At 39.2% G+C, this 24,633-nt stretch overlaps 1 long non-coding RNA gene across 1 annotated transcript in view; it reads right to left on the bottom strand.

The window, feature by feature from the left end:
* Positions 1–24,353, bottom strand: part of LOC136362489 (uncharacterized) — a 56,596-nt gene extending 32,243 nt beyond the window's left edge. Inside the window, exons 1-2 of the long non-coding RNA XR_010743807.1 lie at positions 24,254–24,353; positions 1,605–1,813 (exon numbers count right to left, since the gene is read on the bottom strand). This is a non-coding gene — a long non-coding RNA (uncharacterized lncRNA). The remainder of the gene's footprint in view (positions 1–1,604; positions 1,814–24,253) is intronic.
* Positions 24,354–24,633: the final 280 nt, after the last annotated feature.

Genomic DNA, 24,633 nt, shown 5'->3' with positions numbered 1-24,633 from the left:
TAAATAATTAAATGAAGCAATAAGAAAAGCCAAGTCTTTATTTTTATTCAAGGTGCTGGAGACTGAAATATTTGTATTTCTGTTGCCATTAAAAAAAAATCTTGGTGCTTTGGAAAACCATGTGAAATGCTCCCACTTCAGGAAGGTTATTTCACTTAACAAATTAAGTAGACAGAACAACTGATGAATAAAATCTCTCACTTTGGCTCACCAGACCACTCAAAGTGCCTGTAAAACATTTAGTAGGGATGCAATTTCCAAACTTGGCATCAGAAATCTAAAGGTTTGTATTTCTAAGCATAAGGCAAAAGCAAACAAAAAACAAAACAAAACAAACAAACAAACAAAAAAAATCAAACTCTTAAACCAGTCTTGGCCATATTCTGCATTTCCCTAAGAAACAAAGGCCAGCTTTCTCAGTGTTGTAATTTTGCTTTGTGTGTGTGTGTGAATGACAGAAAATAGAACTAGTTTTGTCCAAGAATATGGACAATATTCGATTAAAAATATCTTTAATGTTGGCAATCATTACTAACCCTGATGTTGTCACAAGCACTCAATGGTCAGAATTCTGTACACTAAGAATATACTAAATGTCTGCAAACTAGTAAAAGTAAACTTGCCTTGTATACACTCTTCTGCAGAGAGTTAATCACCTCTCCAGATCAGACCAAAGCAGGTTAACCACATCTTCATGAACGCATTCATACACATATTATAGACAAGCACAGGTCCTGACTAGGACATGTACAACTCAAATGAATTCAAATGTGTGCATTGACAAACACAGCTAAATGAGTATTGATATGATTTACACTGCCTTGGATGAACTGGTGAAATGGATTGGATGCATGTCCAGACAGACACACAGAAAAATAAATACAAAACACCTCATCAACATGCAGACACACATGGAGAGGACACACACAGTTACAAACAGAGAGCATATACATCGTGTTGGCATTTGCATCCTGGCTACATATCCTCACATTGCTGTTTGTCTGACCAAATCAGCCTGGAAACTTATTTGAGCTTGAACTGTCTTTCTTTCCTTCTTTTTCTTCATAGAGAGACCATGTACATATAATGTTTCAAAGCTGTTGATTCCAATAAATGCATGCACACTTCAGTGTGTACATACCAGCATTTACACACTTTCCAGAGAGAAATCCCTATTTTCCAGGAAAAAAAAAATGAGCTATTTTCCCCTGTCAGGCTCTTTCTCTCTATAAGCTGCTGGTGTTCAGCAGTAAGTGGGAAGGGAGAAGCAAAAATATCAGCTATTAAATAATAACTACTTGGATTACATTTATAGAGATCATTTATCCCCACTTTACTTCTTAAAGTTTTATTTCAAAGTATGTCTCTCCATCTACAGCCTTGCCATGAAATATCTGACTTGGAAATCTAAGCATGGAAGAGCAGAAATAATGAATCCTGTGGTTAGTACACATAAATTTGACCTAAAGGAACTGTGCTAATATCTTTCCTCTTGTTACTGAGACAGTGCCATACATGCATATATCTCAATACAGGTAAAAATATTTAAAAACATTGGTTCCTGAGAAGCTAATATGCTTCCCAGGAACTAATCCCAAACATACCTTAGGGGGCATGAAGAAAAGGGAGGAATAGAGTAGAGATTCTTGAGCCGTGCAAAGGTTTTCTACAAGAAGACAGCCAGTAGTTGCTGTTTGGTTCCACATAGTCCTCGTCATTTTATTTTTATCATCCTTTTCAATCTGTTAATGTGGATGTTTCACTGGTAGATCTCCTTTGAAAAGACTTGCAGAAGAAATCTGTCCTGAGGAATCTGCAGAAAAAGACAGTACCCGAATAGCAGCATTAACTGAGAGTTGGTGTAACGATTTTGAGACTAGAGGCATCCTGGGAGTCAGTGCAGAGACAAGGAGAATGAAAGAAGAGGACAAAGCAAGGAAAACAAGTTAGAGGAGCTAAGAAGTCTTTAGAAAGCAAGACTTATGGTAAAGATTGGGACTAACAATGCCCCTTCTCCTCATGCTGGTATAGAGGCCACATAAACATATTTTTCTCTGCAAGACAGTGGAGCACCTATTGAAGGTCTCCTATGAAAAGGATTTTGTAATAGCAGACTGGTACCACTGAGGAGGTTATAAGCATTGCTGTCCTTCTTATAATTACTAGCCAACACTACAGCTGTTGTGGACGTTCTTGGAAAACCAGTTATTCTCACTGTGGTAGGATTTTACAGTCCCACAACAACAGGCTGCCTCTACTCCAAAAGCAAACTGAAGGATAAACCCAGTCAGAGAAAGAGCTTGACGGGTGTAGTTACAGCACTCAGTTTTGACAGTAAGTATTAACTTGGGGCTCATCATGTGTTATTGACAAAGCCACATCATACAACTTATTGGTGGTTTCTCATTTGTTAAACAGGGGGAAAAGTTTTAGGCTTTTGTTGGAGCTTTTTATTACCGTTTCTTTTTCCCTTTGTAAATGGGATTATTCCTCAATTAACCTTGGTAAAATGTTCAGGGATCTCTAAGCTAGCAGCACTACATAAGTAACAAGAAACAGGCAGCAGGTGCTTTAGTATTGTAAAAGATAAATGTCCACACACAATTCACTGTCTAGCTCACAGTTTACACTAGTAAGTCTGTGTATGGGCTGGTACTCAGAGCTGTCAGTCAGTATCAGCAGTCAATATAGATGTATACTGTCCTATCTTAGTCAATGCAGGTGTATATTGTCCTCTCAGATGTATGAGCCAGATTTCTTCTAACTTCCTTTATCATCAGTTATTAAAACCTGCTGCTTAAAGGAAAATACTTGTAAAAACAGAAAAGTTTTAAGGATGTAAATGATAAATCAACATTTTATTTTATGTATGGGTATTAAAATACATGTACATGTGTAAGTAAAAAGAAAACCGTAGTGGATCATACTGACTGTCAACAAACAAGGTTGTTGATCGTTTTAAGAATTCTAATTGAGCTTTCAAACATTGGACTTTTCCAGCAGGATGCACTGGTGTGATGTACTGTCTGATATGCCCTTGGCCAGAATTATCCTTACAGACATGCAGTTCACACACGTTTTGCAGTGTGCTATAAGCTAATTATTTTCTTGGCTGCAGCCCACCCTCTAAGCCTGGGCATTTCAGTGTAGAAGGAATTCCTGTACATATGTCATTTGCAAAGCACCACAAGATCTTTTGAGTAGAATGTGCACTGATAGCTGTATGCAGAAGGAGAAATATATAATAGAAAGGTTATATTTCTGATGCATTTGATTGGCTAATCTCAGAGACAGACTTTAGTCTTCTTGAGCTGTAAAAAATTGCATGTACATATGTGTGGTAGTACATGTTGCAACACTTCTACAGTTTAAGTTTTGCTATTGGAACTCCCTCACAAAATTTCCAGGTAAATTATAAAGAAGATACATGGTGGAACGGATTGTAAAGCATAATTGTTATAGTGCTTGTTTTGGGGAGTCTTTGAAATCCCCTAAAGAAAACAGGGAGACAGATGTGCAGGAAGTTGTTCTCGGGAAGGGTTCAACAAAATCCTGAGGCATCACTGAAGATGCAAAGAATTTTTCAGTCTTGGTCATGGCATTTAAAAAACAAATGAGCTAAACAAGTCAAGGAATTACATTTCTGTTAAAACTGAAGTCTTTCTAAGGTCCCTAAATTGTAGTTATATATTTTTGATGCTTCTTGAAAATATGTACATGCTTCTAATTTCAATCCTATTAACTTAGCAGTAAGGAAATTTGCATCAATATCTTCCTGTCTAGGTAATTTAATTCCCCATTTAAAAATAAATTCAAATTAGCAACAATAAAAGAAAACACAAAAACTCCGTTGAACTCAAGTAGTTACCATAAACAACTCCCCCAGACCAATCAGGCAATGTGCAAATTTAGTTTCTTGAGGAAAGAAATCTGAGAAAGGGGGCCAGCCCCTATTCTCAGAAAAACCTCTACTGTTATTCTCATTGGCTGAAAGAAGAATGGGGCAGAAGAGGGGGATAACAGGGCAAAGGTACACTAACACATGCCATGTGGGGAGAAGGGCTACGACAAAAGGTGGAATATTTCAGGCCAGCAGTGCCGATGTTACCAGAGTTGCTGGGAATGCTTTATTCAGTCTCATCACTGAACACTTTAAAAAAGAAGAAGCTGAATTGAATCGTGACAGGCTTAAAGACATATGACTGCCTCAAAGCACAAATTTCTTAACAATTTCAGTAATCATTTTGTAGTAAGTTTTGTCACTCTTTTCAGTCTCTCTGACTTTCAGGTCATCATCTGCTTTCTGCATTGCAGTACAGGTCACCAATCTACAATGAACAAAACTAATTTTCTAGTACTTGTTAGTTCTCTTTTTTTAATTACTGTGTATTAGAAAAGCCCTGATTTTCTTTTGGATAGCAAATCATTCAGAGGAAAGCTGAAATCCAGAAATACAAACAAAAACATTGTATATTTCAGGAAGAAGTTCAATGAAATATCTCTACTTCAATTGTTTTATTACTAAAGAAAATCTTAAACCATCAAATTATAATGGAGGATACTGTTTTGACTATGCTATGGTAGTCATTGTATACTTGAGAACCAGAAGAAATTTTAGTAACGTATGAAACTATTTTATTAATATAGTGCTTTAGGAACTCAATCTTAATTAGAAAATTGTAAAAAATAAACAATTGTGTCAGGAAATTATATTACCCCCACCCACAACTCGCCAAGCCAGAAAAACAAACACATGAAGAGCTCTCCGTCTATACACGATGGGATCTGTTGGCCAGCCACTACTGAAATGAGGGTGAAATTGCACAAATAACCTCATAAGTAAGACATCTGAAGTAGCTATGCCAGCTAAGCTACCAATATGAAATCAGTCCATGCACATATGGCCCACAAGTTACAAGCACTATTCATGTATTCTGCATGAAATTAATCTGTCAGAAGATTTAGACAATCCTGTCCCATGTCTACATCACAAAAACATACCCTTAAAAATGACCTTTTTTCTTGGGAGTTTCACCAAAGACATAAAAGGAAAAAGGAGACAAAGGAAACAAACCTCCTTTGAACCTCTAAGGCATGTCACAGAGGAGCAGCATGGGAGAACTGATTCTCAGGGCCAATGAGAAGGGAATGATGCAGGAATGGGCTCTCATAAATCTTGTAGCTGCAGCAGTTCATAAATCACAAGCTGTTCTGGATCTACCTGTGGTCTGCAGAGGACTTTAAACTAATGACTGCCAATAACTGCATTTCCAAATGTGTACTAATCCCTAATGCTCATGCGTAAAAGCCTTCAGAAGTGAATTTTGGTTCAAAGTTCAAATTGCAATCTTTTTAACATATCCAAGTATAAAAATTTGAAATTTTGTTTAAAAAAAACCCATCAGGTTGCAAATTTCAGACCCAGACCAAGCCATTCATATAGCCACTCATTGGTTTTATTCAAATTGTGCCACAACTCTAGGGTTGCATTTCTGCTGTTTGGGGAACTTGGGGTTCTGTACATCTAGACAGACTTCTCAGTAAGAAATATCAGAAGTTCAGAAATATCAATCAGAGGGTGGGTAAATATTTTTAAGTGGAGTTGTGTGTTTTGGGTTGTTAGCTGGCAAGATATTTCCCTGCAATGCTTTTAAGAGATTTATCTTCTTTTTTTTCAAAATGTCAATGAGCAGATATATTTTTCACAAATTATTGAGTGAGTAATTGCCAACATAGTTCTGCCCATGAGATTGCTCACAAGCTACTCACTAAAATGACTGTTTTGTGTATTTTAGGAATTCACCACGCATACATTGGTATTTTTAGGGGGCTGTTGGTCACTCTAATCACCTGACATCTTTTTTTACCCTTGGCTGGTAAACTTATAACCCATCAAAGGCTTCCCTAAGAGCTACATGCAGACTTCCAATTCAGGCATTCATATGGATACAGAAATGCATCATTGCATACGACAGTTTTTCTACAGAATATCATCTAATGAATGTTTGTGGAAAGTGAAGGAATTGCCTCAATTACCATCAAAACAAATAGTTATATTCACACAAAAGTTCCCTTTTTTTTCAACAGTCATCGGTTTTTATGTACTAACCTCCATTGACAGAATACATTTCTAGATTTTACAGATGAATAGAACATTTGTTAAAACTACTCTAAAATTCTTAGTTTAGAACATAATAATTCCAGTGCTGTGTATCCACAGAAGCCCTAAATATACAGCATGAGAAATAACCATGAATATTACTTAATACCATTTAAAAAGTATCAGAATTGGGATCCATCTGCCTTGTGCATGCCCACCTTCAAGGGTGTGTTCATTAATCTTAAAGCATCCCAAACTCAGTGCCATACCTTCTAACCTACCCACAGGTTTCCCATTGATTTAATCATATAGTGACATCCTGACTAGTGGAGGATCCTCCATAAAAATGTAGCACAGGTTTCTGAATAGTTTCCAAACAACAAAATACAGTTCACTTGGCTACCTCATTGAAATTAGCAGACTAGCTCACATGAGTTAAGCAAACAGCATTTGTCCCACAGAATATTTCACTCAACTATCTGTCTATCTGAAAGCCTGAGAATAGCAAAAATACCCAAGATATTTTGTTTACTTATCCAAGATAGCTCTAGGAATAGATACACTCATTTGAGAACATAGACGCAACCTTAATGGACTACAATGAATCTTCACGGCCCTGTATTGTCACTGATTTGCCCAGGATATACCATCATTTAATTAAAATATTGTTTTTTATTTCAGATTTTAACCTGTAGATTTGTAAAATACTATTAACAAGAAATTTAAAGCCTTCTCAGTTAACAAAATAATCACCAGAAAGAAACCTCTTCTCCTTGGCCAACAGTGTGCCTCCTAGACCACAGCCAACAAATGGTCTGACTCAGTGAGCAGAAGCCTGATGAACATGCCTGGCCAAATTCAACCAGAGCTTGCATCAGGCTACAGAAGATGTTTCAGAATGAAGATGTACCTTGAAAGATTATACTGGCACAAAAGAATTCTAGTGATCTTCTGAAGAGCCTGTAAGGGACCAAAATAATCTGAATGTTAAAATCAAAAACTTTTGACCAAGTGCATCCTTTCAGTAGGACCTGAATTGCAGAGTCTCAGTGGATTGTGGCAGCAAACTACAAGTCATAAAAAATACCTGAGAAGGTATTAAGCAATTAATTGTCTGCCTTCAATACCTTGGGGCTTTAGCAAGGATTTTATAATAGATAATGTCCTTTGTGGTGGCACTAGCATCTCTGACAACAGTGGCAGAGTGACTATGGTGAATGTGACACAGGAATAAAAACAGCAGTGCCTTTCTGGCGTTACTGGTCACTCTCCCAGTGCACGTCCTTGCTGCCCTACTATATTACAAAAGAAGCTGACATTTGTTAATTAAAACAAATAATATTTATAGAATCCCTTTCCTTATCCTCTGGGAAATACAAATTCAAACACGAGCAAATACAATCACAACAGCAAACTATTAAACAGCTGAAAATAGTAAGCCATTCCAGCATTCATCAGAATAAAATCTGAGGTTTGAGGGAGAAGACAAAGGGTTTGACTAAGAGAAGGAACTGCAGCCCTTGTAAAAAACCATCAACCCTTCCATCTTGTTGCTGTGGCAAAGGCACCCACAATTCACCTGCAAGTCTTCTGGCTACACCTTCTCTGAAACATTAAATGGTGCCAGGGACGCTGCTGTTGGCACCTCTTCTCTAGTTTCTCGAAGAACCCTGGCATGGCTAAGGCCAGGACCAAACAGCACTCTCCCAAGCAGCTTCTGCGTGAGGACTGAAAGCTACCAGAAGCCAGAGATTGTGTTCAGGAAACATTTAGCATACGGCTGTCCTGTCTTGGGAGATCAAGACAGCTTAGTAGTATGGATACTGGATGTTTTGTGCCAGTTGACCTCAGTGCCAGAGAATGGTCAGGATGCACATCATTTACTAGCATGGACACAGCCAGTGATGTGAGCCTCCAAGATGCATGGTGCCAGGTCTGAGGTGTCCCTCAGTGAGCTGCCAGTTTCCTTTTTTTAAGGATTTTAAAGCCATATGCCTAGGAAAGAATGCAGGGCGATAGGTGTATGCTCTGTGGCAACTTTAATCTCCTAGATGGCTTTTGAAAATAACTGTATTCTAGTAGTTCCTCTCTCTGCTGACCTGATAACATCAGCACAGCTCCCAAACTGCAAATGTTCCATGGCTTGGCACCACGAGCAGCCAAAACCCTGTGTATACAACTAGTAAAGACAGTGATACAGTTCCGGGGAAGCTGGGGATGGGGTGTTAAAAGAGACTTCCAGAAAATGTGTTTTCTGTGCCCTTGTTGGCAGCCAGAAGTGCTCCAAATTTTACAGTTTCCCACTATTACAAGCATGCTTCTTCCCTCTCTTCCATAAACCCTTGATGCTGAGGAGGGCCTTTGTCCCTAGAAGGCCTAACAGAACTGAGGTGGCTAGAGGCCATTGCTGAGTGACTTTGGGTACTCTGTTTCTGCAGCACTGACTAAGCCAGGGAAAGAAGATGTAGAAATGAAGATAGGATCAGGGTGAGGTATGTACCACTGGGATTTACTGATCCTCACTGTAACGGGATCATTAATAAACAATATATATATTTCAGATATAATTTCCATCCACTGGAGCAAAAAAACATCCAGACAGGACAAGAGGAAATATTTTCCAAGGCTGAAACTTCTCTGACTTTAGCCAAGAGCAGAACCTCTGTAAGAACAAGTACATGTGAAAGCATAGAAAATCACAAGCAAGGCACAAGCCTTTCCTGGCCATGGGGACAAGCCACCATAACCAAGTAAGTATCCAGTCTCTGAATTTCTAAAACACTATATAGAAAATACGAAGCTTGATTTATTCTGATTTATTCATGATAAAACACATCCAAATAACTGTGCCCATTTGTAGGCACCTTATTTGAATTTTTACATGAGATAAAGAAATACATACTGTGCTTTATTATTAACTAAGCTGTTTTACACATATATATCCAGATGGGTTCCTGTTCCTTATAGCTCGCACTTTGCAAGTGTATTTGATAGAAGAAGATGGAAGAGAATGCAACAATTCATGTTGAAAAGACAAATAAGTCTCTGCAAGTAACCATGCTGGTCAAAAAAGCAGCACTTTGCTGCTCTGCCAGCAAGGACAAAGAAAGAAGAGTTAGCCATGAACAGTTACCAACAGTATGACTTTCATGACCCTTTATGGAGAGACACGGTAGACATCAGATCTCCTGCCCAGGGAAGTATCTCTATTATAAAGGTTTAGTCATAACACACTATAAATATTTATTCTCAAGCAAAGATGACAGTGGCTGGGTTAGTTCTAACCAGACTAGCAATTTCTGTAATATTTAACCACTGATGAACCTGCTTTGGGTTTTTGGAATATCTTTTGTTTCTGTGATGCCGCTACGTTTTTCAAGGTGGGAAAAACTCTTCAGTGAGATCAAAGTAATAATGGGAAACATTCTCAACAACTAGCAGGGGACCAGGAAGGAAACTGCAAGCCAAAGCAGCAAGTATGACTACCAAATCTTGTAGAGATTGACGAGGGAGTGAGGTAAGGCCTGAAAAAGATGGCAGCCAGACAAACTCCATGATGGACCACCATCATGCAGTATATGCAGTATAAAACTAGCAGCAAGTACGATTTCCATTACCTAGCATCCAAACCCACGTCTAATCTAATGAATAACAAAAGCCTGTGCTAGGAGTTTTTAAGAAGGAACAGGAAAAGAAAAACAATGAGCTCATGCCTTCTGACCTTGCTTGTTTTTAGTTTGGTTTCCTATGGCAACAAGGCTTGTGATCATGCTGTGTGTGTGCATGTGTGTATATGTGTGCAGGGACAAGACAGACAGAAAGTGACCATAAGGGTAGTTAATAACTCCTGAATGCACTAGTAGTTTATAGTCAGTCCTGGCACTTAAATACAGGTCTCAATGGTAATTGAGTTCCTGCAGGTTTTGTGGAATCAAGTGGCCAGCAAGACTTACAGAGACATGTAAATGTTCCAGGTTGGACAAAAAGGCTGCACTGTGACTCCATGTCTTATTAGGAACTGGAGAATCCACACAGGAGAGGGCAGCTATTAATGGCCCGACTGCAGGAAAAGCATCTGTCAAAATTTAAAGCAAGGCATGAAACAATGCCAGGAAATCAACTTTTTCAGGTCTGGTGCTACTGTACATAAGACATTCAGGCAACATTCTTTTTTCTATTTTCCCTCATGAAAAGTACAGGGACATGCCCATTGCTGGTCTTCAGGAACCTGATCCTGATTAACAACAAAGAGACAAGAACTTTCAATTTGGAATTTTTTTAAAAGACTGTAGAATGTCAATAGTCTTATAAATAAAATATTTTGCAGGACAAGTAAGAATCAAAGATTTGATGACTGCCTTCTAAAAGAAAGGGCCAAGAAACATCATAGACAGCTTAGTTGGGTCCTCTAAAGACTTTTGAGAAAAAAAACAAGTGTTGACTCTTGTTGATTTTAAGTGTCTGCCAGATAAATGGTTAAGTGTCTGAACAGTGTGGCTTGAGAAGACCCACCAGAGCCTTTCCACTTATCCTTGTATACAGCCTTCTGACACAACAGGCTGCCTTCTTTATTCTTCCCAAGAATTTTAAAAAATGGAGAGAAACCAAATCAGTGTTCCAGACAGGACTCTTCAGAAACTATCAGAAACCAAGATACTATCAGATGGTATCACCAGGCTACACTCATAAAAGAAGTGAAGGAGAATAAATGTCTGTATGCCAATCTCCACAGACTGGTAACCAGCTGCCTAGGATCAGTGTACCCAAAACTGTGCTTGCTTGTTTGAAGCCTCCATTTTGCTGAAACATGTTTCATGTAAATGCCACACACCATCTGAAAAAGAGATGTCTGTCCAGGTTTATAGTGGAAAGCTGGTGGACCCTGGAGGAGGACCTGGACACCCTGCTTACCAATGCTCTATTTGCATCACAGAACCTAGCAATTCATTTGGGTTAGTCATATTGACAGGACAGAACAGCAAAGCCATTACATAGCAGTTTGAAAAAGGGAATGATGGCCAGTACTTCTGTCACTCATTTTAGCAGACAGTCTTCCATTCTATGAAGTTCTACATGTGAGTAAATTCCCCATGCTCTGTAAAAGCCAAAATTGCCATTGTCATTGCTATGTACTATTCAATAGCTATCGTGTTTAACTCCAAAGAGACTGCTCTCTGTGCCTGATGAAATCATCTCTCTATACACGGGCAGATCAATTTGGGATCCTCTGATCTGGAAGTCACTCCAGAGTCATCTGAAAATAGTCTTTTTGGTTTGGTTCCAAGTCAGACGTGAGATGTTAAAATCTTCCCTCTCGATGTCATCAGGCAATATATGAGTATATCTAAGGGCAAAATTTGACTCCCATAGTTTTACTTAATTTCACTACGGCAAAACCAGGATTTTTTAAACTTAATTACCATTTCCTGGGTAGATATATTTGTCATATTTGCAAACATGGCTTCTAAAACACTGATTTTCTTGCTTCCTTATTTACCATTGACTATATCCTCAGATCCCTTTTCTCTCATTGCAGAGGCTTATGATTACATTATAAATATCCTCCAAGTTGTGAAATACTCTTTTAATGTACCCCTGTCCTTCTGCTTTTACACCATACCCCTCACATCTAAAACTGAGATCACATTAAATTAAGTACGAGCAGTATCAAGAACCAAGCAAGTAGCTTTTTCTTAGGTGGTTTTTATTTGTGGCTGCAGTTCGGAAGGGGTGTGGTAAAGGGGGAAAAAAGGCCTAACTAACTAAAACAAATTTCTTAGTGAAAAAACCCAGCAGTTGTAACAACTTATATACAAAACCCAAAAGGCTGTTAATTTGATAGCATCTTTAAAAAGCCTTTTGATCCCCACAAATTTTAGAAATCGATTCCATTTTTTTTTTTTTTTTTTGCAAATTTGTCAACCAGGTATCATAAGATGGGAAGATTTTTAGATGCTTGAATGTTACCCAAAATTTAACTAAATCAGGACCAGAAGTTTCAACAATCACAATGGTTAGATTTGATTAAGATATCAGGTATTTAGGTTTGTCTAAACTAAACTAGGTTTGTCAAACTTTATCTAATGGCATCAAATCAGGCAAACAGCTTCATTTGTGTTACCTGTCCCAAATAGTGCATCTCATGAAATATACTGTCATATTTCTGGATGATTCTGGCAAGCATGTGTAATTAAAAATAAAACTTGGTATCTGTAGCCCTTCCCTATCATCTCCTCCATCCAAATATCTGCAGGTCCCAAGCCTGCAAGCACATGCTTATTTGAGGAGCCCTGCTGGCTTAGACAACTCACAAAATTAGTCTTACTCATACGTACAGAAGTGTTTATAGCCTCAGACCTGAACCCCCAAGCTTGCAAGAAAGACTAACCCAAATACTGACTGCTCAGAACAAGACCACTTTAGTACAGAATATTTAGTGTTTTGGGTAATGAAGGTAGAGTTACAGAGGGGAAATTCTCATTTGAAAGGTAAGATATTTCTAAGGAAAATATTAGTACTATATGTACAAACAGAGGATTAGAATCCTACAGAAATTAAAATCTATTTCATATACTGTCCAGAAAAAACAGCAAGTAAAATATCAAATAAAAAGCAGTAATTGGGATGGTCAGCAATAAGTGACAAGTAAATAAATTGTTAATCAGTAGTTTAAATGGAGGGGAGAATAAAAATCCAGCTTTGGTCTCAAGAGCAAAATGTTTTTATAGTTTTAATTTCAGAATTAAAGAGAAAAATATAACTGTTACCATGGAATAAATACCAAAAGAAGATTAACATTTATTTTTAATATTCATATTTATTTAATAACATGTATATTAACAGATGAGAGTGATAAAATGGCAGTATGCTGCTCTGACAATTTTTTTTTTCTGATCCACGCCTGTTTAACATTTAGTTTCCATTACTTCTGCAATGGAATTATTTTCCTTCCTATTTGGGTTCATATTCATACAAAAAAAATCATCCTAAACCTGCTTTTTTAGTTATAAATATGCAGAGGAACTTTTGTTTACACATGACTGAGCCAAAACCTGCTTCCTTTCTAAATCTGAATTGTCCATATGAGACCAATGGGCTAGGTCCTGCTTACATGTCATAGCAGCAGATTCATGGGACGGAGCAATATGGATTTGACTGCTACCTAAACATGCAATTAGTTTTTGTTTTACTAGCTGTAGCAGTCATTATGCTCTTTATATATCAATAGCCCCCTGACCAGCTGTAGAAAGAACAACAGAGTAAAGATTTACATTTTTTGTTTGTTTGTTCTCAGCTTCATTATAAATTTGGATATTTTTTTTTTTTTTAATGCAAAGGAATAATACTCAAGGCTAATTTTTAATGCAAGTTTCTGCTCTGGCCACTCAGATAAATCCTTTCATTTACTGGAAACAAGACCATGGTAAACCTATAAAAAGTCAGTTACATTCAGCCTTGACACACATGGGCTTGGAAACTGTATCATGCCTATCATACACACTTATCTTTCACCCCCATACAATACATTGTCTTGCTTCCATGTTGGACCCTTGAGTAAACAAATACAAAGTAAAACTTTCATTACAGCTTACTTAGACTAGGCAAATGTGCTTCTAAAGCTACTTAACATCTTCAAGGTTTCCAATCTAACACTACCTAACTTTAGAAAATGTAAAACAAAGCTGTTAAAATATTCCTTCAAATAAGAAGTCAAGCCTGCATTTCCATGCATCCAGAACTTTTAATTTCAAAACGAGCCTCCAAATACTTTTGCTATCTTTTTGATGTTTGACTTTTCTTTTTAGCATATAGTTTGCTTCATTTTTGTTCATCCTCACTAGACAGATTAGCTCAATCCTTGACACAGCAGGCACTGAGGCTGGCTGGTGGCTCAGATGACCAGTATTGGCCACCACAGCTCTAAGGGACATCACACGTTACACACCTGCCTGTTTAAAGGACTAAAACCTTCTAAAGTTAAAAGCCATTCGGGACAAAAGATCAGGCCCAAATATATTCCATTCTTCTTTTGAGCCAGATTTTCTAACAGGCTGGGTATCTGTTGTTGCAGGGTGGTGGGCAGACCAGCAGAGCACTGTCTGGTGGCAGAGCCACAGGTGGCCCCAGCAGGATGGTGCATGTCCCCTCTCCTGCCCACTCACCCAGTCTGACATGCTGCCACAGCCTCGCATGTCTGCTGGACTAAGGGCATGGGGACTGACTTCACATATGGGTTTCACTCTAGGCTGATGCTTAGATGACCAAATGCTCACATTTCATCGTGCTCTATTAGCACTATTTGCATTGTCCAGAATGCCCTTAGATCCCAAATCTTCTATTCACTCCACTGAGTTTCTGTTACTCAAATTCCATACTGTTCAGGGCCACTAGAAATGACAGACAACAAGTTGACTTATTTCCTTCTTGACACCTTTTCTCAAACTCTGTTAGACCTAACTGTGGTTACCTTTTGGATACCAGAAGGCAGTACCTCATCTATTTTAAAGCTGATAAAGAAATAAGTGTTGTATAGTCTGGGGACCATCTATACAGTTAGAAAACAATTGCCTAAAATTTCAAACTTGCTTGTCTGAGGTTAGGTTCCTAAACTAGGCAGCAGGAAAGACAAGCCAGTACAAAAACGCATTGTAAATCAAAGAACAATTATTTACAGTAATACATTACACACAGATACTACAGTCAGCTATGAAAGAAAACACTATTCTTAGTTCTATAATTAAGCAAGTGGACTTAACCAGTTAAGAAAATGTGGATAAGGAAGTTAGCAGGTATTGGCCCATATTTGCTTTACCACTATGGAGTGGGGCAAAAAACCCAAAATCTCTTCTGATTTGTTAGACACTTCAGGTATGTGTTCTTAACTTCTCAGTCCCTGTGCCAGAGACATTACCGTCTGCTTCCAAATAAAAATCGTGACATGAAGTGATCACCAAAATAATTTTGACCTTCAAGGGCAAATTAAAATGGAAAAAACCAGCAAAAATTAATCTGCCATTTTCTCCCTGAAGGTTAGATGATGGCTATCCCCCAAAAGAACATAAAAAAAAAACAAAACTAAAAAAAAAAAAAAACAACTTGCACATAAAGAGGAGACCACTGCAACACAACTTCTCCCATGTGCTACCTCAGGGACATGTGCCTACCTAACACATGCACAAAGCCACAGTAAAACTACACAAAACATGGGGTTTTTCTACATGATGATACACAAACAAAATTTACACAGCTACACATGCACACACACACACACAAAAATTCTGACAGCTGTTACCCTCAAATAAACAAGGCTACTGAAGGGACAGATACAATTCCTACTCAATTAAAAAACAGCCCTTAATTTCAGTGGTATTAGGATCAGATTTGGTTAAACTCAGTAAGGACTAGGTATGCACTTTATAGACAGGTATGATCAAACACATTTTCAAAGCAACTGGTTGTGAAATCCCCCTCCAGCGTAGCTGTTTCCCTATATAGGAGAATTATACTGCAGTTTCATGAACAAATTAAGATTCTATGATTCTAACCAAATGCTTTAAAAACAAATTACTTAAGGACAGATTAATTTGATTCAATTTGTTATTTCAAGTTACTATATGCTATATTTTTCCTGTATTTTTAATGCACATATGCCTACGTATATGCACATATACCTAGTCCTCCACATACAGAGTTCTACTCTACCAGTTCAAATCAATACAAGAAATTCCTCTAAAATGAATGAACCAAGAGACTGATTTAATTAGTAAGAGTGAATGACCATTATTTAACTGAGAAAATGTTAGCTAAAATTTTACCTATGGAGTATGGGGAGTACAGGGGGACATGCTTATGTAGTACCAGTGGCTTACATGAGTGTTAGACAATGTGGGGGCAGGGAGCAGACAGACTGTGGACTTTCATACATCAGAACACCCAAATTGATCTGAAAAGAAAGAATAAAGATGAAATGCAATATTACTTTATGCAGAACAATGTTTTGTTCCATTTCAACCTCATCAGAATTTTCTGATTTTTCCAAGATTGTTTTTCTTGCATGTAATATCTGATTAAATTTGAGCAGATTTAAAATATCTAAACCATGAGTTTCTACTGGATAGAAATATATATCAACTGAAAAAATAAATGAAAGGGATGAATATGTCTCAAAAAAAGAAGTCAAATAACTTCAGAATAAGAAATTATCACTCTTGAACAAATACTTTTTGTATACAAGTCTAAAGGAGTTTTACTAATGGCCTCACTGTAGGAGCAAAACTGACTCCATAATCTCACAAACCATATGGGAAAGTAAATGAAGGTATTATGCAAAAAGATATAGTATAGCAGGTTACAAGGGTTTCTGCACTCATGTTCATTTGGGAATCTTTAAACCTATTGGCATGACAGTACGTGGTAACATTTTGTTTACTGAATGCTAAACTGCAGGATCTCCACTCTCAATTTGGGAGCTGCATTATACATATATTTTTAAAGCCCATTACATTGAGAAAGGCTTAGTATGACTATGAATAATCAGAGAAGGAAACAAGCAAGGTAGAAATAGTTTGTGTGATACAAGTTTGGAAGGTCTCTCTTCAGTTGCCAGGCAATAATTGTTAGTGGTATTAAAAAAAATTAAAAATTTAAAATTAAAAAATAAAGAATAAAAGAAAATACCCTTACTCTTTTATTTTGACAACCTAATCACAAAGGACCTAGAAACCTAAATATTCCTCTCAGGCTTTGAATAGTCCCTCTGCCCTGAAGCAGATGTAGCATGGAGCAGTGAATTAATAAAGCCAGAATATCTATTGCTAATAGGTTTACAAAGCATGGGAACAGATAGCAAATCACACAATGCCAGAACTGCATCCTATGGAAATTGGTCAAACTGACAAAAAATAGACATTCACAGAGACCAGGCTCCTTTGCAGGGGCTGTAAAGTCTTTACCCCACTTCTGTAACTGGACAATTAAAAGTAAAGCACAATTCAACAAGACCTTGATTTTCAACACAAGCCAGATATTTTTACCCATTTTGAAAAGGAAAAGAAAAAAAAAAATCTCAGATGCAGTAGTGCAAAACAAAAGGCCTTTCCCTGCAAGCATCTGCATCTCTTTGCAGCATTTACTGCTGTGAGGAGCCCTGTTGTGGTCAGGCTAAGTCCTGTTAGAAGTCTGCTTGGAGGAGGAAAGCCCTTGCTGGATCAGGATGTAGTTGCTTCTCTCAAGAAACAGCTGCTGGGTTTGCAAACTACGTACCAAGCTTTGAAGTGCAACAGACTGCTGGTAAATGCCAACAGCCAGAAAATATTTTTTTTTACTAAATAGTTAAAATTGGCGCTTAAAAAACATCTGAACGGAAGTTGCAGAAATACAAGCAGTCACTGGTCAATAATCATTATTTTTTTAAATGTCCTTGACTCCATAAACTGTGATATAATAAAATAGTCTGCCCTGTACTTCAGCATAATTAATACTGAATAGACCTTTAAAAAGTTAGTAAATATTTATGAAATGAACTATCATTTTCTTAGTGTACATTAAAACCTCTGGATCAGTAAACCATATTCAATTTTTGCAAAACTTATACCTGTCAAGAAAGGGATCACATTTTGTCTTTATTACTTCTGCTATGGATTTGCATGTACCTGTATTTGAGGATATGTCCACATGTGAACATAGACATCTATTTATGCACATACAAAGACTTATATATTTGTAAGCACTGGAAAAGAAAAACTAAAGGAGTAAAAAAAGCACCATGTATAATTATTATAATAAGTTAAAACTGTTGCATAAATTCAAAATTATCATGTTGAAAAATGTCATGGTTTCTGATACTATTTTTTTTAAAGAGAAAACCAGAAAGTACATGGAGCAACTAAAAAAACAAATGAACAAGGGGAAATCCTGATTTCCTGATTTTATATACTCTTTATTGTTGCATTTCATTCAGTTTGGCCAATAAAAAACCCCAACATCCTAAAAGATCAATTGTTTATCTTTATGTCCTAGCCATGTAGCCTCCTTGCTGTCATGTACTAATAAAAATCAGTTGCTTTTGGTTTTTAACATTAACTATAAAGTGTTTTAATTTAATTTAAACAGAAAAGAGAGCTGGAGGTTTTTTCTTTTCCTTTTCACAAACATACTTCTAAATTATTTTTTAAAGAAAAACATGGGACTTTATAAAGTCATTGTCATGGGTCCTTCAAGATTATTTTGAGGGTCAGTCTTCAACATAATGTCCCTTATACTGCAAGCCTGATGAGCAGAGCTCCCAAATATTTCAGCTGCGTGACTTGGCACCCGGTTTTTTTAAGTCACGCTGTACACGAGTCCTTCAACCTCTTCACAAAGCCCAGAGATGAAGGTGTGGGAGGCCTGCCAGTGTATGGACTCGAACAGTTCAGAGGAGAAATCAGGATTGTAAAGCTGGGGTTATTCTATTGCTCTTGTTTTTCTTAATTTGGTTCACTTAGGTTGGCCTTTTGCTACAACTGCAAGATAAAAACATATGCACATGAACATATACACAAACATTTAATTACGCAACTCTATAAAAATGTGTAATACGTGCCAATAAATCCTATTTTTGTGTAATGGAGCCTTCCTTCTCATTCCTTCTGGTCTCAACTTGATACAAAGCAGGGAGCATGTGCTCCCCTGTATACCTTGTAACAGCCATCATCATCTGCAACACACTGCAGATGGATAATCCCTTTCTAAACTGCCTGCAAAGTCCACAGCAGCCCACACCTCTCTAATTTACCTATAGAGAATTAAGGTGAGGAGCCATAACACCAAACTCAGTAGGTGAAGGGAAGGTTTCTCACACTTACATTGACAGGCTTTGACATCTGCCCACTCTGCATCCACGATGAGCATTGTAAATGTCCAAGTGCCCAAAAACAGAGGCCAAGCCAGCTACTGATCATGCCTGTTAAACTGGCTACTCAGGCTCACTCCTCTGCCTTCTGCCCTGACTCCCAATTTTCATCTCCTGGGTTTACCAGGAGCCCTCATCTTGGGCTCATTGTAGGAAACAAGGTGGGAGGAGCAGTGTAGCAGGGGAATCAGCTGAGGGCCCTTTCCAGGAAGGAGTGTTCATGGACGTGGGTGAAAATCTGGGAGACACAATGGAAGGAAAACAGAGAGACAGTGTGCATGAGCCTGAGCTGGGACAAAGAAGAAGGAACAAAGAAATAAAAATAAGGGAAAAACTGGAAATTTAGAAAAAGAAAAAGAAAAAAAAAATAACTAGGGAGGATTGAAAAAAGAAAAATGGGAACTGTCTTGCCATGTTCCCATCATGAGCTACATTTAGTTATTTTTCTACCTGTGCCATATCATGCTTTCCCAGCAGATGTTCTTGTGAGGGTAAGGAAAGTGACTGAGAAGCGTTGCTTTGACAAGGGTGAGTCTGGGAACCAACAGTGGACAGATCTTTCTTAAAAGCCTACCTGTCATTCTGCTAATTTGTTTCTTTTTTGGCTCCGTAAGTCCTGATATAGAAGGAAAAGAGAGTTACCAAATAGATTGTCAGAAAATAGCACCCCCCAAAAGTCATGTCATCTGTCCCTCTCTTTCTTCCTCTTTGAGAAGAAATGGAAACCAGAAAGTGATAGATACCTGGCATCAGCTTGTCACTAAGGACAAGGGCAGCTACATCAGACATGCAGAATTTTATTGAGTAACCCAGCCAGACTTTCCAGAAAGAGAAAGACAAAGGCATTGAGAAGTTTCTGTGTTGGCTTTTGTGTATTTCTTTGGGTGTTTGCAGCTCACGGTACTTCTGTTAAATTAACTCTCCTGACTATGTATTCTACATACTGAGGTTAAACAACTGATTGTGTCATGGCTGCTGGCCACTTCTCCCAGGCCTTTCTCCTAATTAACTGGCCTTTTTTGTCTTTACTCCTCCCCCAGGAAATGCTGATATTTTTTTCCAGAGTGGATACTATGTGCCATCCACTTAGTGCAAGATCAAATGCCCTCTCTTCTAGGCCACTTCCTCCTTTCCCTCCTGTATGCAGTGAGGGTGGGCACCTGCATGGGCTGACTTACACCTGTACAGCTGGGACTGTGCTGTGACCAGCTGAACAACAGCACGTTTTCCCAGTGCTTGTCCCAATTCCTCTGATGGAAAATAACCTTATTTCCTTCAATAAACCTATAAACTCAAGGGTGTGGTGGGCCTTGTTTTGGCAGTGTTTTCTGCCTCCCACACCTTTCTGGTAAATACATTCACATGAGGGCAGATAATTTGAAGAGAATAAAAATGGAAGAATCACGTTCTGTTAAAAGGATGTAATTTCTCCATGGCAGTGTCCCACTGCTTTCCATTTTTTTTTCCTTCAACCATGCAGTCATTCTGAAAAGGCATCATTTAAAACAATCAAATTCTTGGAAGAAAATTTTTTTGCAACTCCCCTTTTCAGAGTTTACACACAAATTGAGAATTCTCAGGTTTCCCAGGCAGACAAACCTTGTCCACTCGGGCAGAAACCCATGATATCTCATGTTATTTAGCATAGCATTATTTCATGCTGTTTACTTATAGCTTGCTGAAAATAAGGGATGATGAAACACCTTTTCCAGGGCACACCCTGAATTTATTCTTAGTAAATTGTTTATTGTGTTCTTGGCCTAGAAACTCACAATTCTCTGAGTCCTTTTTAAAAAACTACTTGCCCACTCCCAGCTATGGGGAGAAGGTAGCAATAACCCCTTCAGTACCTCCACTGGTGAGCAAAGGGGGTCACTTCAGAAGACAGCCTGGCCACCTCCCGGGAGACAGAGCTGCTGCAATGGGAGAGCACAGATTTGTCAAAATCAGAGAATGAGCTTTGGGGATGAGGGAATCCTCTAATAAAATAAACAGAAAATTAAATTCACCTCCCTTTTCCTCTCACGTCTCCCATGGATGCCTGCCTGGAAGAGAACAACGTGGTGCCTAGACATTAGCACTAAAACCACCACAGTTCATTGACAAACACAAGGGGTCACATTTCTTCTTTGGCTCGACTCGAACAAATCATCTCTTTTCTCCTGCAGAAGTTAATGCTGCATCCTGGTGACCAGCACAGGTACCATCAGTGCCCAAATGTGTGTCCTCGTCACTCCACTTGCAGATCAGCCCGTGACTACCTGCACACGGGCAGGAACGTGGGTCACGGGAAGCACTTGAGCTGTGCTGGAGTTTGGACTGTGGCCATGTGAAGTAGATGGTGTCTACTAACCCTAAAGAGCTTCTGCAGAGACTAAAGACGTACTGGAAACGAGACTCATGTCATGCTGCTATCATGATGCATTTCTCCATGTGCACACAGAAAGATTCATAAAGCATCTTCTATCATCCTTCCAAACCCATCTGAACAACAGCATCAGATATGCTATAAAACATAGGTAGCGCTTCTTAGTTTACGTGGAAACTTTGAATGTTACAGGGACTATTTTTCAAACTTTCTTCTACAAATTAAGAAGCTTGACTATCCAAAATTAAAACAAAGTGCTAAAAAAACCCCATTCAATATTCACATGCATATGCATTTTCTGTGCATGCCAGCCTGTGCTGTTGTGTGTTGTTCTGAACAGTACTTGGTCACTTACATGGAAAATTGAATGTATTTAAATAAGGTGCAGCTTCTCCCTGCTCCAAATGAAGTCCATGGACAATGTTGCTTTTTTCTGGCTACATTTACAAATGGGAATGGATTATATTTACAAACAGAAACAGGATTGTGTCATTTCAGACTAAGTTTGGCTGCTGCAGTGCTCCTCTCTGAACTCTGGTAAGTCTACATCCTGTATTTTCCCCCAGACTATATATCATGTCTGCAGTACCATAAATCTGCCAACCTTTCCTACCATTTCTACTGCTAATTAGGCTTCATTGGGGTTTCACTCTCCCACTCCCTGTGTTAGATATACACAATGTCAGCTAAGCATGCTGCAAGCACGACTACCTGCAGAAGTGGTTATCAGGGCACTTCCACTGGTCAGCCTAAACCGGTGATGACAACACGGGGAGCACTGTGACAAAACACGCTGATGTGGACACTGCCAGTGAGTCAACAAACCCTATTTAGTATTCCATAATTAGTTCCCATAAAATATTCCAGAAAGAGAAAGAGATATAATAACTTTTTTGTCCTTTTTTTGGAGGGAGAAGGGGGTTGGGGGGGGCAACAACATGACACCAACCAAATTAACCTGCTCTGTAGTAGAAAAGCTGAAAGATATTTATTTTAATTTATAGGGAAAGCCTCTTTAGACATGTATTTAAAAACATCTAGTGTTTCAGCAAGGCCTGATAGTTACTGCAAGTTACAGGAAAAACAACCACTACACAACTTGTCTGAAAATACAATAACACAAACAAAAGGTAATTTACATGAGTCCTTTATAAGAGCAATCTCTATATCCAGAAATGAGATGGCAGCATACTACAGCTAATGCAAATATTATAGCTAAATATATTTGTGGTAACACATCTAAAAGAGAAAGAATGAGAACTGATGTGCAGATGATCTGTGAAAGACTCAAATAACTAATAAAAACTGGGGGAGAAGGAGGGGAGAAGGAGGGTGGGGTAAGAGTGTTAAATCATTATTTCATGAGGCTTATACTCACAAGGCATTTTTTTACAGATGGTTGGAGGTATTTCTCAGCCCTTAACTGACAGGAATACTCAGAGGCCTTAAGCAGCAATTCTATTCATAGGCCCTTAGCCTTTATATAATTGTATTAGGTGCAGTAACAGACATAAATTAACATGCACTGACCCCCTGCTCCTAGCAATGTATGCCTTGACCTTTTAAGAAACCTCAAGAGCAGCACCAGTTTAGTGTTTGATACGTCCGCTTTTGGGAGAGATCAAATGCTGGTCTAGGAGTTGCATGTATTCGAGGCTCTAGCAGGCCTTATCCATCTTTGGCTACGAGAAGCTGCTTTTCTTTCATATCTTTAAGTAAGGAGAGTTTGTCTACTTTGGTTGCAAACAGGCTGATACCAGTAAAGCACTGCTAAGCTTTATGGGTGCTAACGGAGTGTTTGATGTAAGTCAGGTGGCAGGTTAGGAGCTCCTAACCTGTGAAGACATCTGCCCATAATGGCAGCTTTCTGAAGGAAGACATTTTTTGCTGTTTTACAGCAAATCATCCACTGCAATTTGTGGGCAGATAACGTCCATCAAGAAATTAGATGCCCAAAACAAAAAGACAAAAACGGACTTCTTGCTAAAATCCTTCCTATGAATTTAATTTACTCCTAAATTGAATTTAAAATTTAAAATATGAAAAAATAATTCAAAATTCAAAATATAAAAAGACTTTCCTGAAGTTACTTATCTGTAAAGTTTTCATTTTGTAACTGGAACATACTTTGTCTCTCTCTAAAATTGCCACATCTGGAAACAGAGCAGGGGACAATGGCTAAACCTGACTGAAAAAAGGATATGTTTGGTTGTTTCACTGGGAGAGGGTCTTTTTGCTTTTAAAACACGTGCTATCAATTAATTTGCCTCTCAGTTTTATACCTCACGACTATAGCGGTAGACAGTAATTTGTACAAGCCGTCTCAAGGATGGTGGATAAAAAAAAAAAAAAAGGCAGAAAAAAGAAAGAAATCTACTAGACAAAAACTACGAGAACTGCAAATGTCGGACAATGCATTTAACCATGAAGTGGAAGGGCGTTAACTAGCGAATGAAGAAGGAAAGATGAGGGAAGTAAGGAGATTCTAGGCAATGCTCACTAACTTTTTTCCTTCCCCACCTTCTCAAGACGACAGGTTTCACTAGAAATCAATGTGATGGCCTGTTCATATATAATTTTTATCAACTTTATGTGGGTTCCCCCCCCCCTGTTTCAATGCCCTGACCTCCCTCCCACCATGCTGGGCTTTCTCCCACGTGGGATGAGGTTGCTGCCCGTGCCTGGGGGCAGCGGGCGCTGCCCGGGGCCCCGTCGGTGCTGGGGGTCCGGGGGCAGCTGTGGCCTAGCGCTGTGTTAGGCCAGGCCTGGCTGGAACCAGCGCCGGGCTCTGAGGGGACGGCAGCAGCCGGGAGCCCGGACGGCTCCTCGGCTTTCGGGAGGGCCCGTCTGAGGAATCCCGGGGGCCGTGGGGAAAGCCCGTCGCTTCTCTCACCTGCTTGCGGCCCTCGCTGCTCCCGTGGAGCCTCCGGCCTCGACGGCGCGGCCGCACCTGCGGGGAAAGCAGAGGGAGAGGAGGGTTAATGGCGCCGGAGTGGCTCTCACAGGGGTCTCCGCTGCTCCTCGACTCACCTGGCTGCGGTTCGCCCAGAAGCGTCGAGGAGAGCGGAGACTGGCTCACGGCCCCACCCAGACGTCCCTATGACCCGTGGGGATACACACACACAGAGTACCAGAGACAGCGGAGCCCCTCCAGCCGCCTCAGGCCCGGAGCCGGCACAGCACGTCGGGGGAGGCGAGGCCAGCCTGGGACGCGCCTTGGCACGGCCGGGCAAGAGCCCGACGGCCAGAGCAGAGGGCCGGGGCTCCGCCGGG

This window comes from Sylvia atricapilla, chromosome 6 (genome assembly GCF_009819655.1).
Source record: "Sylvia atricapilla isolate bSylAtr1 chromosome 6, bSylAtr1.pri, whole genome shotgun sequence".
In the NCBI taxonomy this organism is placed as follows: Eukaryota; Metazoa; Chordata; class Aves; order Passeriformes; family Sylviidae; genus Sylvia; species Sylvia atricapilla.
This window is presented reverse-complemented; position numbering and strand designations above follow the sequence as displayed.